This window comes from Cibotium barometz, chromosome 25, assembly GCF_041138505.1.
Source record: "Cibotium barometz isolate CiBa-2024 chromosome 25, ASM4113850v1, whole genome shotgun sequence".
Classification (NCBI taxonomy): domain Eukaryota; kingdom Viridiplantae; phylum Streptophyta; class Polypodiopsida; order Cyatheales; family Cibotiaceae; genus Cibotium; species Cibotium barometz.
In genome coordinates this window covers 17,745,884-17,761,477 of record NC_141070.1, presented here as the reverse complement: position 1 = coordinate 17,761,477, position 15,594 = coordinate 17,745,884, and the positions used below count along the sequence as shown (strand labels likewise).

Sequence of the window (15,594 nt, the reverse complement as noted above, 5' to 3'; positions counted from 1 at the left end):
CCTCTTTGTCTAGAGAGGGCAAATAGTGTGCAAGAGCAGTGTCCTTCTTCATTGAATCCTTATTTGGTGCACGTCTCTTGAACCCTTTCATCTACCCAAAAAGTTGTCAGCATCTTCAATTCCAATCTACATTTAAACCACAACCAAAATAAGAAAAAAGAAAATTACAAAAATTAAACAGAAGAAAGAAAATTATTGAATGAAAATAATAAACTTACTTTTGGATTTTCATCCTCTTTAAGAAGCACTTCTCTTCATAAATTAATGAAGCCTTGATTTTCCTCTTTAGGCTCAACATACTCTAGATTCTCTCTTCCAATATTGGCTATCCTAAGTGCTTACAACCTCTCCTCAAAGTCCTTTTAGTAGATAGAGGTGGAGCTTCCTATGTAGCTCTTTTGATACAAAGAGCTAAAGCACTAGATGCATCAATGAACTTTTCATTGGAAGTCTCTGCGTCCAGGGAAATAAATTCCTCATAAGGCTCATTTTCAACATCTATAAACCCTAAGGCCACATTACATCCCTTTGCAAACAATGATGGACAAGTAGTAGTTCTCCCTCAAGTTGAAAATATTTTGGATATGAGCAATCAAATAAACTCCTTCCCCTTGATATGGAATAAGGGGAGGGATGGAAGTGTAAAAGAAGATTTTGTGACATTAAACTCCTCTGTGTGGCAAGAGGTTCTTCAATTATAGTTTGAGCTTTGAAAAGTGCAACATTAGCACTGTCCTTTCTTTCTTCTTCTGGCTATATGGGTTCAAGCTTTCCTTCAGAATTCCGTAAGCTCATTGACAATCAAAAAATTCTCATTTAAGGATGCACCCTCATCTAAACAAACCTCTGTCATATCACTCTTTACAAACAAGAAGAAAATGAATAAAAGGGACTTCAAAAGAAGTTTGCAATCTTGCATGTGCAATGGGCATGTAATATTTGAAGGTTGGAAGAAATCATCTAGCATCATTGACCTCCATTTTCTTTGTCACCTTTCCCTTCTCTACCGGTTTTTCACAAATAGAAGACATATGCACATAAGATGCTCATTTGAAATGATGGTACCATCTTTGATAAGCTCTTCAAAACTTTATCCACTCTTCATTTAGAAAGGCTTTGCAATGATCCACAAGGATTGTCAAATCCATTGCAGTATTGAATATCTCTCTTGCCTTGGTGAAGAACCTCAGCTCACAACCACCTTTGAGGATATAGTCAAGAAATTTCTTACTTGGTGTTTTATCTAATAACTCCATGAATCCAGATGGTTCTGCTTTGTCCTTGGTCTTGATTTGAAAAAAATTGGTTAGATACAAGTTTAGAAAAAGATGGACAAAACGATGTGAAAAAAGAACAACTAATCTTAGCGGACCGTTCAAATTTGCATCATTTGGTCAGAGCTTTAGAGACAACAATATGGTGCAATTTGAAGACTTCCAACACTGGCAGAACCTGCGGAATCACGTCGTTTGGTTGGAGGCTTAAGAGCTGAACAAAGTTTCGTTAAATTTGGCAATAAAGTAATGACAAAAAGTAAAGAAGCGAGGTTTGAACGACTTGAATAGCTTGGGAGAATTAAGTGCACAAGAAAAAGTATGAGAGAAAAATGGTCGCTTGAATTTATAGTTGTGTGATGGACCCATCATTCGAAAAGTTGGTGTGGGTCTTGGACTTGCAAGAAAGGTAGCAAAGGAGCCAAAACATAGTGAGACCTTCAAGAAGAAAATTAAAGCAATATTGAACTATCAACTCAATTCTCTTAGGCAGATAAGGAAAGCATAGAAAGACACAAACCTTGTGATACCTAGGGAACCTTTCATGTGGTATAGATTTGAAAGATTCTTGTAACTAATTCCTACTTCAGATAAGAAGGCCTATGACATCCTCAACATTCCACCTGCAAGGCCTATAAAGGAGAAAAAGGTTCAAGTTAAAGATGTAACCCATCTTTATGAAACAAGAAAAGATGAATACCTTAAGGAAGAGAAGGAGAAAGTGAGAAGACATGAACATAAACATGAACATGAACATGAACAATCTAACCTCTATAAAGATCAAATTTTGCAAGGAGAGATAGCAAGGATTGGGCCCAAGAACTACAAGGCCATGGGAGATGTGTTTGGTCAAATGATTGTAAATGTATCCACATCAGAGGAAGAGGAGTATCCCACCATAACACCAGAAGACAAGGTGATGCTAGGAAAGAAGGACATTCAGATCTTTGACTCCATTGTCTATATTGCTCTAAGGTAAGATTTTTTTTAATACTCTTTGTTTCTCTCCTTTTTATATTCTTTGTTTCTTTCCTTTTTGACAATGATTGGTTTCTTTTAGAGCTATAATTACAGATTTGCCTTTGGAAATATCAAACAACCTATTTGTTGTGGATCCCTTGGCATTTGTCAGCCTTCTTAACCAACTTTCAGCCTCCCTCGATCACTTCTTCTCTCATTTTGATCCTCATTTTTGCAATATTGTTATTATGCCATACTTTTAAAGGTCAATCTCTCTTTTATTTCCCATTTAAAAGCTCTATTTATTCACATTTTGTGTGCTTACATTTGATATCTTTTTAAGTGGAAATTGGAGTTGACTTATCCTTGATCTTTTAGAAAGACATTCCAACTTTCTTAACACCTTGTTGGGAATACATGGCCAAAGCAAACTGTGAGTCTTGATTAAATATTTCGAAAGGTTTGGTTTATTGAAAAGACCATTATTGGTTGAAGCTGTATAGGTTTTTGTAGTGCAAGAAAAGCAACAATAACATTTTTGGAGGAGAAGTATGAAGATCTTCAAGATAGTTCCGAGCCTTTCAATTATTTGACACAGAAGGTTTGATTTCTTTTTAATAAGCCCATTAATTTTTCCCTTTCTTGTCATTAAAACTGAGAGAATTTTGATTGAAAGAGGTTCCTATCCAAAATGATTCAACTTCCTATGGTTTGAGGGTTATTGCAAATGTTTATAGGTTCATCAAATCAAAATATAGAATGACAACATTGACAGTAAGTTATCTCTTTCCAATTTGCCCTTGTAATTTTGGTGAAGTTTTCTTTTGTTCATAATTTTATCCTTGGAATTTTTAGATGAATGACTATCCTGAGTCATGGGTATAGTGGGTCAGAGAGAAATGCATTTCTTGCATTATTGAGAGGGCTATCACACTAGTGGACACAGACTCCCCACTCCCACTAGACCCTATACACCCTCAATCAAAGCACAAGTCCAAGAAGGCAATGCCTACGTATTCACCACATAAGCATTTTGATAGCAAGCAACCAAGGTCACCCTTGAAGGGAAATCATACTCAAAAGGACAAAGGTGTTCCCTTGAAGTTCACAAATTTGGGAAAGTCCACCAGGAGGTCCTCCAAGCACCATCATAAGAAGATACCAAATACCAAGAGAACTCCACATGCCAACAGACATATTGATTTTGGTGCAGGAGGCTTCAGCTCTAGTAGAGGAGCAAGCAAAGGCCTCAAATGCCACAACTGAAAACCAAGAAGATACATCTAGGAAAGAGGCTCCTGAGGCTCAATGAACTGATATTCTATTTTGGAAAAATCCTTTTTTGATCAACTTTTTTTTTTTAAAAATCATTATACCATCTTGTAAATTTTGTAATTACACGTAAGAACTTTTTTGATAATAAAAAGCTATTTTTACGGAAAACTAATTTGTTGTTTATTTTGTACCTAAACATCAACCAAATTACACTTTTTCTTATAACCTAAAGTGCATGCTTTCATTTGAGAGTAAAAATAAGTTTTGTAAATATCAAATCTTCTAAATTTTTCTTATTGATAATGGCTTAAAGGCTATAGAAATTAGGGGCAAGCATTTCATATAAGAGATGTTTTTTTCAGCCCTGTAGCATCATTAAGCTTGAACTTGTATTTAGAATTTGTATAATCAAGAAACTCAAGAGATTCTCTAACATCTTTCAAGGTCCAGTTGGCATTTACAAACAATAAGTTTTCTAGGGTCTTCAAATGGTGAAACCTTAACCTCAAGTTCAAACTTTGGACAATTTTCTTCAGAGTTAGCTGCCATTTGCTCCACCTCCTATAATCAAACCCTAAAACTAGGGATTGAGAAGATATCTGGTAGGAAAGGGCTAAAGAGTTAGGAATAGCCTTGCACCTTATGGTGTCACCTAGGTGGAAGCTCTCATTTGACTTCCAAACATCTCCAAAAATAGTTTCCATGTCATGTTCAACCAATATTCTATTCAGTCACATTATCTTTGTTCTCTGCAACTCCATTAACCTAAAACAAGCCACAAAAATGTGAAGAGGAACAAACCATGTGAGCTTGATTTTTCTTGAGATCCTTCCTGGTGTCATTGCCTTCTAAATTACATGTGATGTTTTTGCTTTGAAGCTTGACATTGTTGCTGTATCAGGAATGTCCTAGTTGAGTGAAGTTTGGCATGGGATAGGAAGATCTTTAAGCTTCCCATATACACCTGCTCTAGATGGAACTTTGTATTCTGCATAGTAGATGAACAAATTACTGTTGCTGCTAAAGAAAGATAATGATTGTTTAGGGTAAAGAATCCTTTATGAATGGCTTGAAATGTGCGAGTCAAGCACTTCAGTGGTGGCTGCCATTCAAGGCATGTCGATGGGAACACATCTGTAAATCAAAAGTTTGCATGTAAATTATTTGTTAGTCAATGAAAAAACACATTAAAAACTTCACATTAGTAGATTGCATCATAATACTTACAGTGTGCTTGTAGAGGTAGTTGCACTATAGGGTTCGAAAACATGTCCTTGGCCATGTAGACATATTGAACTTTTGCAAACCACCCATGTTCTATCCCCTTGATGCAGTTAAATGCAACCTTTCCAATAGTTCTTTATGTCATCTTGTTTTGTTCTCTTCACTTTGTGAGAACCCTTGCAGGATGGAAGCATTGTTACCCAATCATTGATATTCAATGTTAGTGGTGGCTTCCAAACCCCATCCTCTCTTAAGTTATGAAATATATAAGAAGTAATTGTGTGTGAGGAGGGCATCAGGAAGAAGCTAGTGAAGCTTGAAGAGCATAAATGACAAAAATCCAGAATAGTCCTTGAGAGAAAGTGAGGGGATTGTAATGCAGTGAAGATTTTCAAAAAGCAAGAGAGGGAAAGTTTTGGCATTCAAAATTTCTTCTAGCCAAAATGGTGTAATTATGTGCCTTGTTTTTTGGACCTCATGCAAAAAAGGAAAATTTTTCACACTTGAAACTTAGAAATTTGCCTCGTTTTTAATGTATCTCGGCCAAATTAGAGAAAGATGAATGGTTTTCATTTCAAAATTAACCCTAAATTGCCAAAATAGAGGAGCCAATAATTTCATATTTGTGTGCACGTGGCACCTTGCTATTTGCTAGTTCCTTAGTCAAAAGATTCAGAAAGGGCCCAAAAATTAGCGTTTTTGGCCCTAATGTTTATACCAAGCAACCTTCTTCAAGCATATATGGTATACAAGTACAAGGCTTATCTCAAGCAAGACCAACTAGAGAATTTTCATGTTCAAGAGCAATGGGTGTAAATGCCTATCAAAGTCCTTTATCAATTGAGAGTCAAGACAGAGGATAATATGCTTTTGAAGACATAAGGAGTATAAAACATTATGGTGGTAATGCTCAAAGTCAAAAGGTTGCAGATGAAAAAGCAAGATTTAGGTTTCCATGATGAATATATGGACTTATGTATACAAGGTTGTTAAAACCAATGAAAGTGCAAGATTTTCTTGCATATATGGTGTCTAGTCAAGTGGGTAGTCTATGGTTCAAAAGAGGAGAGCCATTTGCACAAAGTTTGTTTGCATTTGATGATGAAAGAGTCACTTGCATGGGACACAAGGATTGGATTCGTAATTGGGATGCTTATTTTCATGCCTTTCCTTGTGGGATGGCGAGCTTGACAAAGTGAAGAAAGTGACTTCTCATTTCAAGGGAAGAAAGCTAGATCTTGGTGGTTGAAGGAATACAAGGGCAAGTTTGTAGATATAGTCAAGATAGAAATGAATGAGTTGGTGGTACCCATTATTGGCTACACTTTATGTTTGAGTGGGATGGAATGCTTCAACTCATGTTAAAAGATTTTTATATCGAAAGGGATAAAAGAGGTTACCCTCTGACTCAACCTTTTTTGTCATTGCATGGACTATGATTATGTGGGCCTTTTTGAGTTCATTGATAGGGACAACACACTTACTAATTTTTTTGAAAAGCAAGTGATTATGAAGACATACACTCAAGTGCAAGAAGTTTTGGACACTATCTCATGTTTGGATTGTATTCCGGCATGCATAGATCTTTTTCCTATGTTGAAAACATCCATATGCATTGATGTAGTGGTCCATTGTGAGCAAATGACTGAAAAATTTCAGGCCCATTGATAGATGTGAGGACAAACTTCCTTCACCTTTCTCAACAAGGAATTTTCACACTTGGCTTTATGATGCATTAATTGATGATTGTTGTGGACAACAAGCACGAGTGGATTGGCACCGACGAGCTTCTTGGGATGACTAATCTTTTCTTGGGATTGGAGTTGTCTCAAGAGATATTGATGTGCATGAGATGATGGAGTCCATATGTGTTATGGAGGTGGATGGTTTTGCTTTGGGCACTACATCATCTATGTATGTATCCATGGGTATGATGTCTTTGTGGAAGACATGGATGCCTATGTTCATGAGAGATTGGACAGTTGTGCATCTACTTTGTGTGATACTCATGGTGTGGACATATGTGATGCTTATACTTCAACTAGTGCTACTCATGCATTGTTTGGTGTGGACAATTGTGCCTTGGATTCACCTATGGATAGTGTTGGTCATGCATTGAAAGGTGGTCTACATTTGTGAATCCAAATTATGATGCTTTTTCGAGTTCGGATTGGAAAGTTTATGATGATGAGATTTATGAGACCACTTCATGTGTGGATGCCTTATTAGAGTCCAGTATTGATGGGGGGTTGTGTTTATGTTAAATGTGAGAATCGTACTTAACACCAAGGAGGCTTACACATGTGGTGATGATGATGCACATGCTTATGTTGATCATAGCTATGTGCATTACATTGATGCTTTACACTACAACACATCGGGAGCACAACAACGCTTTTGTAGCATTTTCAGAAGGAAAATATCAAGGGTTTTCACAATGTTGAGCAGTGATTTATCGCTGATCTATAGCATTTTCATGCTACTGAGCTGCTGCACTTTTTGCAACGAAATTTTGCTATCTAGCAGCGTTTATAGCAGTGAAAAAACGCTGCTGTATTGTAAAAATATTCTGCTTTTTAGCTGCTTCTTTTGCCACTGCGTAGTTTTATCTTTTGAATACAATAAACTTGTACTCTTTGAGTTTTTTTTGTAGGTTTATGCCTTCATCACTTCTACATCTCCTACCCTATCCTCCTCAAGCTGAAGCAAGGTATGTCTACTCTTTTCATTTATCTCCTATGTAAATAAGCTTTCCATGAAAGCTTTCTTGTGAGTATTTCCTTTCTCTTTCATCTCTTTTAAGTTTTTCTTTTCTTTTTTTTTCCTTCTTATTGAAGCCTAACCATTATGAGTATTTTCTTTTCTTCTTTTTCTCTAATTAAGAGCTCTCCATTAAAGCTTTATATGGTAAGAGATTTTGATTTTTCTTAATAATTTTTTTTCTTGACTTGGTTTAATTTTGTAGGTTTTCAACACATACAAGCCTCACAAGAGATCTCTTTCTTGTATGTTTCTTCTTTCATGATTTTACATGCTTATAGGGTTTGTAAGTTTTAGGGATTTTAAAATCAGGGTTTGTTATTAATACTTTTTTTTCTTATTTGGTTTGAGTTTGTAGGTTGTCAACACATACAAGCCTCACAAGATAAGAGATCTCTTTCTTGTATGTTTCTTCTCTTATGCTTTTACATGTTATAGGGTTTGTAAGTTGCCAGTTTAAAGATTAGGGTTTGTAAGTTACCAGTTTAAAGATTAGGGTTTGTTATTTTTTCCATGCTATATGGATAGCCTTTAGAGAGCTATGCTTCTCTCAAAAGATGGCCATATGCCTTAGCCTCATGTGCATGAGACTTATGCATTAGCCATATGCATAAGCTTTATGCCGGTAGCTTCCAATGCATGCTGGTAGCTACCTATGCATGCCGATAGCTTCCAATGCATGCCGGTAGTTACCAATGCATGGCGGTAGCAACCTAGGAATGCCGGTAGCCTTCCAAGGTATGCCGGTAGCTATCAATGCATGGCAGTAGCTTCCAAGGTATGCCGGTAGCTACCTAGGCATGCCGGTAGCTTCCAAGGCATATTGTAGCTACCTCTGCATGTCGTAACTACCTGTGTATGCTGATAGCTTTCAATGTATGTCGATAGCTATCTATGCGTGTCGATATCTTCCAAGGCATGCCGATCGCTTTTCCTAGGCATGTCGGTAACTACCTAGGCATGTCGGTAGCCTTATGCATTAGCCATATGCATAAGGCTATATGCATTAGCCATATGCATAAGGCTATATGCATAAGAGTTTTAAGTATTTATGTTTTTTTTTGGATAGATGGCAAATAACTTGCGGCGTGATATTACACGTGAAGGAGGAGTGGACATCCCAACAATATTTGTAAGTATATATTAGCCTAAAATTGTATCTTATCTTTTAATTAAAGAAGGTTATCTTAAATAACAACTTTCTAAAATGTTCATTTGTTTGTATATCTATAGCTTAAATTAGTGGACCATCCCCTCTACGCAAGATGAATATTATTTTGCATTACAACAGGGTTTGAAAGCTCTATTTGAAAGGGTGCAAGATGAAGGATATATTGTTATTATTGGAGGACATGCTTGGTAAGCATGGCAACAAGTAAGTACATTCTTAAATCCTAAAACTCTTTGTTTTTAAAAAATTGATTTTCACATGTGTTAGTTTTATTGTGTTTTAGGATCATGTAACAAGAAATGGTGGTACAAATCTCCAAGCAAGAAGCAATGGAAATGTGAGAAGCGAAGGGGGTGGAGCTGCAAGGAGCAATAATAATTGTAATGCATGAGATGTAGACTCCCTCAATGTAGCCCCTAGCTCTATAGATTTTCATTACGCTTTATCTTGTATATGAGTTTTTTTTTTGGGAATCATACACTTATGTAATTCCGCCAAGTATTGTAATTGAATTTCGACATTCCTAAAACCATGAATTGCAATTGTCTTTTTTTTTGGTATTTGTATTTGTCAAGTTCTACATTACACTTGTCCGTTGTTGGGGGCGATGAGTAGGACATGAAGTTGTGTTAGTTTTACTGTCTTACATTAGAAAGTTGGGGTATACTGGGAGTCTTGTGTAGACTCCCTAGTTTGCCCCCAGCCTTTTTTACTATGCAATACATTCGTTGCTCAACAGTAATATTTTGCTACTGTACAGTGATATTACACTGTGCAGTAGTGAAAAAATGCTGCTATTTACGTTGTTGAGTAGCAAACCCATTCTAGCAAAAATAACAACGTTTGTAACAGCGAAATGGGCCCGACATCTCCGTACCCTTCTAGTTATCAAAGCATTGCTATTTTCACTACTAGATTCTCATTCTATTGTAGTATTATACACACATATTGGAGATGCTTTATACTTTGGTGATATATATGGTGATTCTCCTAATGCAGGAGGGGATATTGGTAGGTTCTATGCTCATTACATAGAGGATGACACTTATGTTCATGGGGATGCTAGTTAGGAGGCATGTGCCTTTACATTTTGTGGATGTCGATATGATTTTATGATCTATGAGAATGAGGCATTCAATTTCACATGCATTTTATGTCACTTGCGATGTATGATATATGATTATGTGGCATGCTATGGTACACCACAACATGGTGTGGCTATTAGTCATGATTCCTATGAGATAGGAGGTGCAATGATCATGGATGATGGATTTTCTCTTACCAACGTGGTGTTAGATTTATGTTCCAGAATCTTGAATGCACCGTTATGTTTTCTTTTTGATCCAGGAGGTTATATATTTTTTTCATGGTTGGATGATCTACATTGTGGCTATCCATTTGACCTAGGAGAATCGGTTAGTGGTGTCACCGATATGGCTATCTACATTTTCTGTTTAATCCAGGCAGTTTGGGAGCCATTACTTTGGACTCTACATGGCTTGGATTTACATTTCGTCCATGTGGTCGTGTTGTATGGACTACTTATCTTTGGAGCGATACTCGTATCTTTTCCATTTGATCCTGGAGGATACCCGACTAGCCTCACCACCATTGACAAGAGTCCTTTATCTTTTCCATTTGACCTTGGGGTTCATGAGATTCATGTATTGGCATTGTCTCTCCGTGATGGTGACATTTATCATGTATTGGGCTTCTTGTATATAGCCTTTGTATTTGTTTTGTGCACGATCGCTCTTCGATTTGGAGGATGAAATCCTTGTATAGGAGGGGATGGTTTGTAATGAAGTAGATTTGGTATGCATATGCACATGGGGGATGGGGCCTAGACACTTAGGATTAGGGTCATTTACATGTGTACTTTTGGGAGCCTTGGACTATATTACGCATAGGGCTCATGGACATTGTACCTTTTTTATCATATTTTACTCTATAGACATCTATGTCTTCTTGGTGCTCATGCCCAAGCTTCCATGGTGACCTTCATCCATGTATTGGACTCCATATAGACAATGTCCCATGTCTTGGACTCCATGTAAATGATGATCCATGTTCCCAACTCCATGTTAATGAGTCATTCTCTTCCTCATTTCTTTCACGTGTGTATACATCCTCGAGTATATTCTTTTGTCCATGGAAACCATTCTTGACTTGGTTCATTAAATAGGTCTTGGTCAATAGTCCGAGTCAGAGTTTAGGTCTGAAAGGTTCTTTCTAAAATTATCTTCTCGAAAGGTACTATCTCTATCCGAAAATCAGAGAAATCATAGAGGTAGACCCTCTATCCAACCTGCAGTTTCAATCCAAAGTAATGCAAGACCTCCGACGGTTATAATAATGTGCTTTTCTATTGTTTTAATATGAAAATGTTATATCATGGCACTTTATAAAAATTAAATTCTTCTATGCACCTAAATTGATTGTGTATTGTATCTAAAAATCTATTAAGAATATTATTTTGAAAATGTTGATATCTCTAAAAGAAGACAACGATACATTCCAAGGAATGGTTTACTATTAATAATAAGGTTTAAGCTGATAAGCAGATAAAGTACATGAGCTTTTTTTAATCTTTGAAGAACATGTATTAGTGGTTTTTATTATTTGAATAAGGTTTTATTTAAAAATCGTGTTAAAATAATTCAATCACATGGAGTTAGATCAAAGATCATTTATTTAAAACTATTTTTCCTTTTAGGTGTCCCATTGTAAAGAAATAATCTAATTTGGTGGTAGTTTCCATTATTCAACCCTTCTCAATATAGGAAATCAATCAAAATATACACTCAAAAGAGGGTCACCATGTTAAAAACATGCATAGCATGTGCATTCAAGGGGTAACATGTATAACATGTGTGTTTCAAGGGGTAACAAAAATATCCCTTACTTATAAATTTTTATAATGGATACACATCCATTTTGTAAATTTGAGCTAGTAAATTATCCCTTTTTTTAATTTGATTTTCTTATTTCTAAATTAAAGAACCTCTACGTATGAAGAATTTCTATAAGTTCATAACTTAAAAAAAATTCTATTGAAGGCATGTGCTATCTAACATATTTTTTCCTAACCCATTGAGAATATTCAACAAAGTTTATAGAAAACTCCCACTAGGCAAAATTTGGACTCAAAAAGGGGCCCTCTAAGAAATGCCATGTGAGATTTTTCTTAAAAAATGGGCTGATGGTTTTGATTTGTAAGGAAATGCCATGTCTTGGCTTTTTCTTAAAAAACGGGCCAATGGCTTTGATTTGCAAAAATCAAACCATCAAGCCGTTATTTAAGAAAAAGCTGACATGGCATTTCTTAGAGGGTCCCTTTTTGAGTCCAAATTTTACCTAATGTTCAAAGTAATGTCTCCCATTTAGTATGGCGACTAGTTGTAAATATGATTACTTGTGAGTTTTTTTTAAAAATTGATAAAGATAAATAAAGTAGTTGTTTTAGCGTGTTGAAATTCGATAGTGATGTTCATATTAAGATCAAAGTTCATCAAAATTATGTGTTAATACTATATAAAATGAATAAAAATAAGTCTTAACACCATATTAAATAGAAAAATTCAAGATCTTTTCTACTAATATATACAGTGGTTTAAAGTTTTAGTGTAGTGTAGTAAAGAGCTTTTGTGTACATCCAAACACTTGGTTTCTATAAATTATTCAAAAAGGACGATTAAGACTAGCATACACTATATACATGTAAATAATAAATTTGTTCGTAAAAAAAACCTATTGTATGAAAGTAAAAGGCTTTAAAGATTCTTATCTTGTCAATAGAAGGTGTGTAATGAGATCAATATATAAGCCTTGTTTAGGGTATAGGACATAATTCATAGAGTGATTCTTAAGAAAGCGTTGTATAGTTTAAGAAGGAAAGTTGGTCTTTTAATGTTCATTATATGAAAAAAGCAATGAGAAAAGGTAACCACTTCATTGAAGAAAAGAATGTTCTTTCCTGGCTTCTTAATCAAAAGCATATGAAATGTAAAGGATGCCCTTTGTTCTTTTCATTTTTGATGTGAGGAATTTTACTTTCATGCCTAAAAGTGAGAGTCCCTTGTAAGAGTGGGCTATGTCATGGTTGCACACACCCAACACACTTTTGGGAATTTGTATTAACTAATTTATAGGGATGATGGTACATGGAATGCTAGCTTTCTTGTTTGTGTTCTTGATTTGGGATTCGGAAGTGAGCAAGTGGATGCTTTTCTGAAAAGGAACATTATCTAATTTAGCTCTATTTCTACCTTGTGGGGGTGGGTGGGTCTAGACATCTAGGCAGACGCATGAGACACTCTATAATATGCTTTGTACTTTAAGCACAAGGTGGGTGGTGTAAGACCTTTTTTGTGCTCACATTGGAGGTCTCCTAGTTTGGTAAAAAACTACACAAGAAGCACTTGGTGGTAGGTGGTGGAGGGATTTTTAGTCTCACATTGGAGATGCACCGAGTCTGATGCTTTGGCACAAACTGTTCCCAAGCTACTAAAAATTAAGAAATTAGCCTTGTAAATAACACTAAGTCAAGCCTTGGCGTGATTGTGCCGGATGGTATAAACCCGGGTGTGTGGTGTGTGAGAGTGAGTGAGAGAGAGAGAGGGGGATCTTTACTTTTCGTGGGTTCTAATTGACACGCTATTTCATGAGGGGGTCTCTCATTCTGACTATAATAACGCCATCCACCTACGCACAGCTTTACTCGTTTCAACTTTCATGCAAGAGCTTCACGTCACACCACCACCCTGCGCATCAAAATTTCTTCTCATCATCAAACACTTACACACCCCTGTCGCCATTTCTACTAAATTCTCATCCTTTTGTTGACTTAGTTTTCACGCAGGATTGCTTAATATAGTCATAAATGAGCCACCAAAGATTGCGTCTTCAGCCGCTAATCTACGCTAATAAGCTATTATCAGAGATTAGAGAAGGGTTTCTCTTCATTTCTTGTATGCCTACTATGCTATGGTCTCTTCATGTGCTTATTCTAAGCTGTAGCTTTCATGGAGCTCAGTCACATTCAAGTTCCAAGGGCAGCTGGGAGCTTCTAGTGAGAGATGCAGGAGTATCCGCCATGCATATGATGTTGTTACCAAGCAACAAAGTCATTATTTTTGACAGAACTGATTATGGGCCTTCTAACATAAGCCTAGCTGGAGGTGTTTGCAGAGAGGACCCAAATGACTTGGCCTTGCAGAGAGACTGCTGGGCTCACTCCATTGAATATGATATTGCCACAAACTCTATTCGCCCACTCACTCTCCTCACAGACACTTGGTGCTCTTCTGGTGGCCTTAATGCTAATGGTGACTTAATCCAAACAGGTGGCTTTAATGATGGCTCTCTGGTTGTTAGACGTTTCATTAGTGATTGCATTAAGCCCAATTGTGATTGGCAGGAAGCTCCTAATCAGCTTGCAGTTAGCAGATGGTATGCCTCCAATCAAATTCTACCTGATAATAGGTTCATCATCGTAGGAGGTAGAAGGCAATTTAACTATGAGTTTTTCCCTAAACACAACTTAAACGAGCCATCAATCTACCCTTTGCAATTCTTGGTTGATGCTGCAGATAAAGTGGAGAACAATCTCTACCCTTTTCTTCACCTCTCAACTGATGGGAACCTCTTCATTTTTGCCAATGCCAAATCCATACTACTGGATTATCATAGAAACATTGTATTAAAGACATTTCCAGTCATGCCAGGAGGGGAAGCTCACAATTATCCAAGCTCGGGGTCTTCAGTGATGCTGCCCATATTTGCATCAGATAATTACCAGTTTGTGGATATATTAGTGTGTGGGGGTGCCCCAACAGATTCAAATATAGAAGCAAACAATGGCAATTACATGGAAGCTTCTAGAAGCTGTGGGAGGATAAGGATAACTGATGACAACCCTAGTTGGGTTATGCAAACAATGCCAATGGCAAGGGTGATGGGGGACATGGTGCTGCTGCCCACTAGTGATGTTCTGATTATAAATGGGGCTCAAAGGGGCACTGCAGGCTGGGGAGTTGCTAGAAACCCAGCCTTTTGGCCCATCATATATTCCCCCTACATGATTTCAGAGCAGTTTAATGTATTAATGCCATCTTCAACACCTAGGTTATACCACTCTACTGCAATTCTGCTACCTAATGGCAAAATCCTGGTAGGAGGCGGCAACACCCATATTAATTATAATTTCACAGACCCTTATTTCCCCACTCAGCTTAACATGGAAGCGTTCAGCCCACCTTACCTTGACCCACAATACTCTTCTTTCCGCCCACAAATTACCTTCGTGTCATCAAGCGCTTCATTAGGCTATGGTTCAAGGTTTACACTTCATTTTGATGTGGAGACTCTGGTGGATGCAAACGAGTTGCAAATCAATATGCTGTGCGCACCTTTCACTACACATGCTTATGCAATGAATCAAAGGATGATTAGGCTTAATTATGGGGGATTTGAGAGGCTATCAGCAACACGGTTTCAATTATCTGTGGAGGCGCCACCCACTCCTGTGATTGCTCCAGCAGGGTATTACCTTCTATTTGTAGTCCATTCAACCGTTCCCAGCCCCGGGCTGTGGACTCGCTTGCATTGATCTACACCATTTGCACGTCCAAGGTTTTGAGATTTATTTGGCTCTTTAATAATTCTGATTTTCTACCCCCTTTTTTTTTATTTTTTTGGTGCACCAAAATACCTACATGGTTTACAAGCAAAGTCTTAAAAGCTGGAAATCATAGAGATAATATTATTTGATATTCAAGTGCATGATATGTTTATCCTAAGACAATTCCAAAAACTTGTGCAATGGCACTCCTTTTTACAACCACCAACTTGTGGATATGGAAAAGCGACATGGGTGTAAGAACCTTGACAATGCATTTATCGTGTTGTTAAGAAATTTCCTTTCGTTCA

At 37.0% G+C, this 15,594-nt stretch overlaps 1 long non-coding RNA gene and 1 pseudogene across 2 annotated transcripts; both read left to right on the top strand.

The window, feature by feature from the left end:
* The first annotated feature begins 7,635 nt into the window (after nucleotides 1-7,635).
* Nucleotides 7,636-9,126, top strand: LOC147624317 (uncharacterized). Its single transcript, XR_015269143.1, has 3 exons — nucleotides 7,636-7,738; nucleotides 7,852-7,896; nucleotides 8,948-9,126. It is a non-coding gene; the product is annotated as an uncharacterized LOC147624317 (long non-coding RNA).
* A 4,262-nt stretch (nucleotides 9,127-13,388) lies between these two features.
* Nucleotides 13,389-15,344, top strand: LOC147624316 (aldehyde oxidase GLOX pseudogene; annotated as a pseudogene). Its single transcript, XR_015269142.1, has one exon. The product of XR_015269142.1 is annotated as an aldehyde oxidase GLOX pseudogene (transcript).
* Nucleotides 15,345-15,594: the final 250 nt, after the last annotated feature.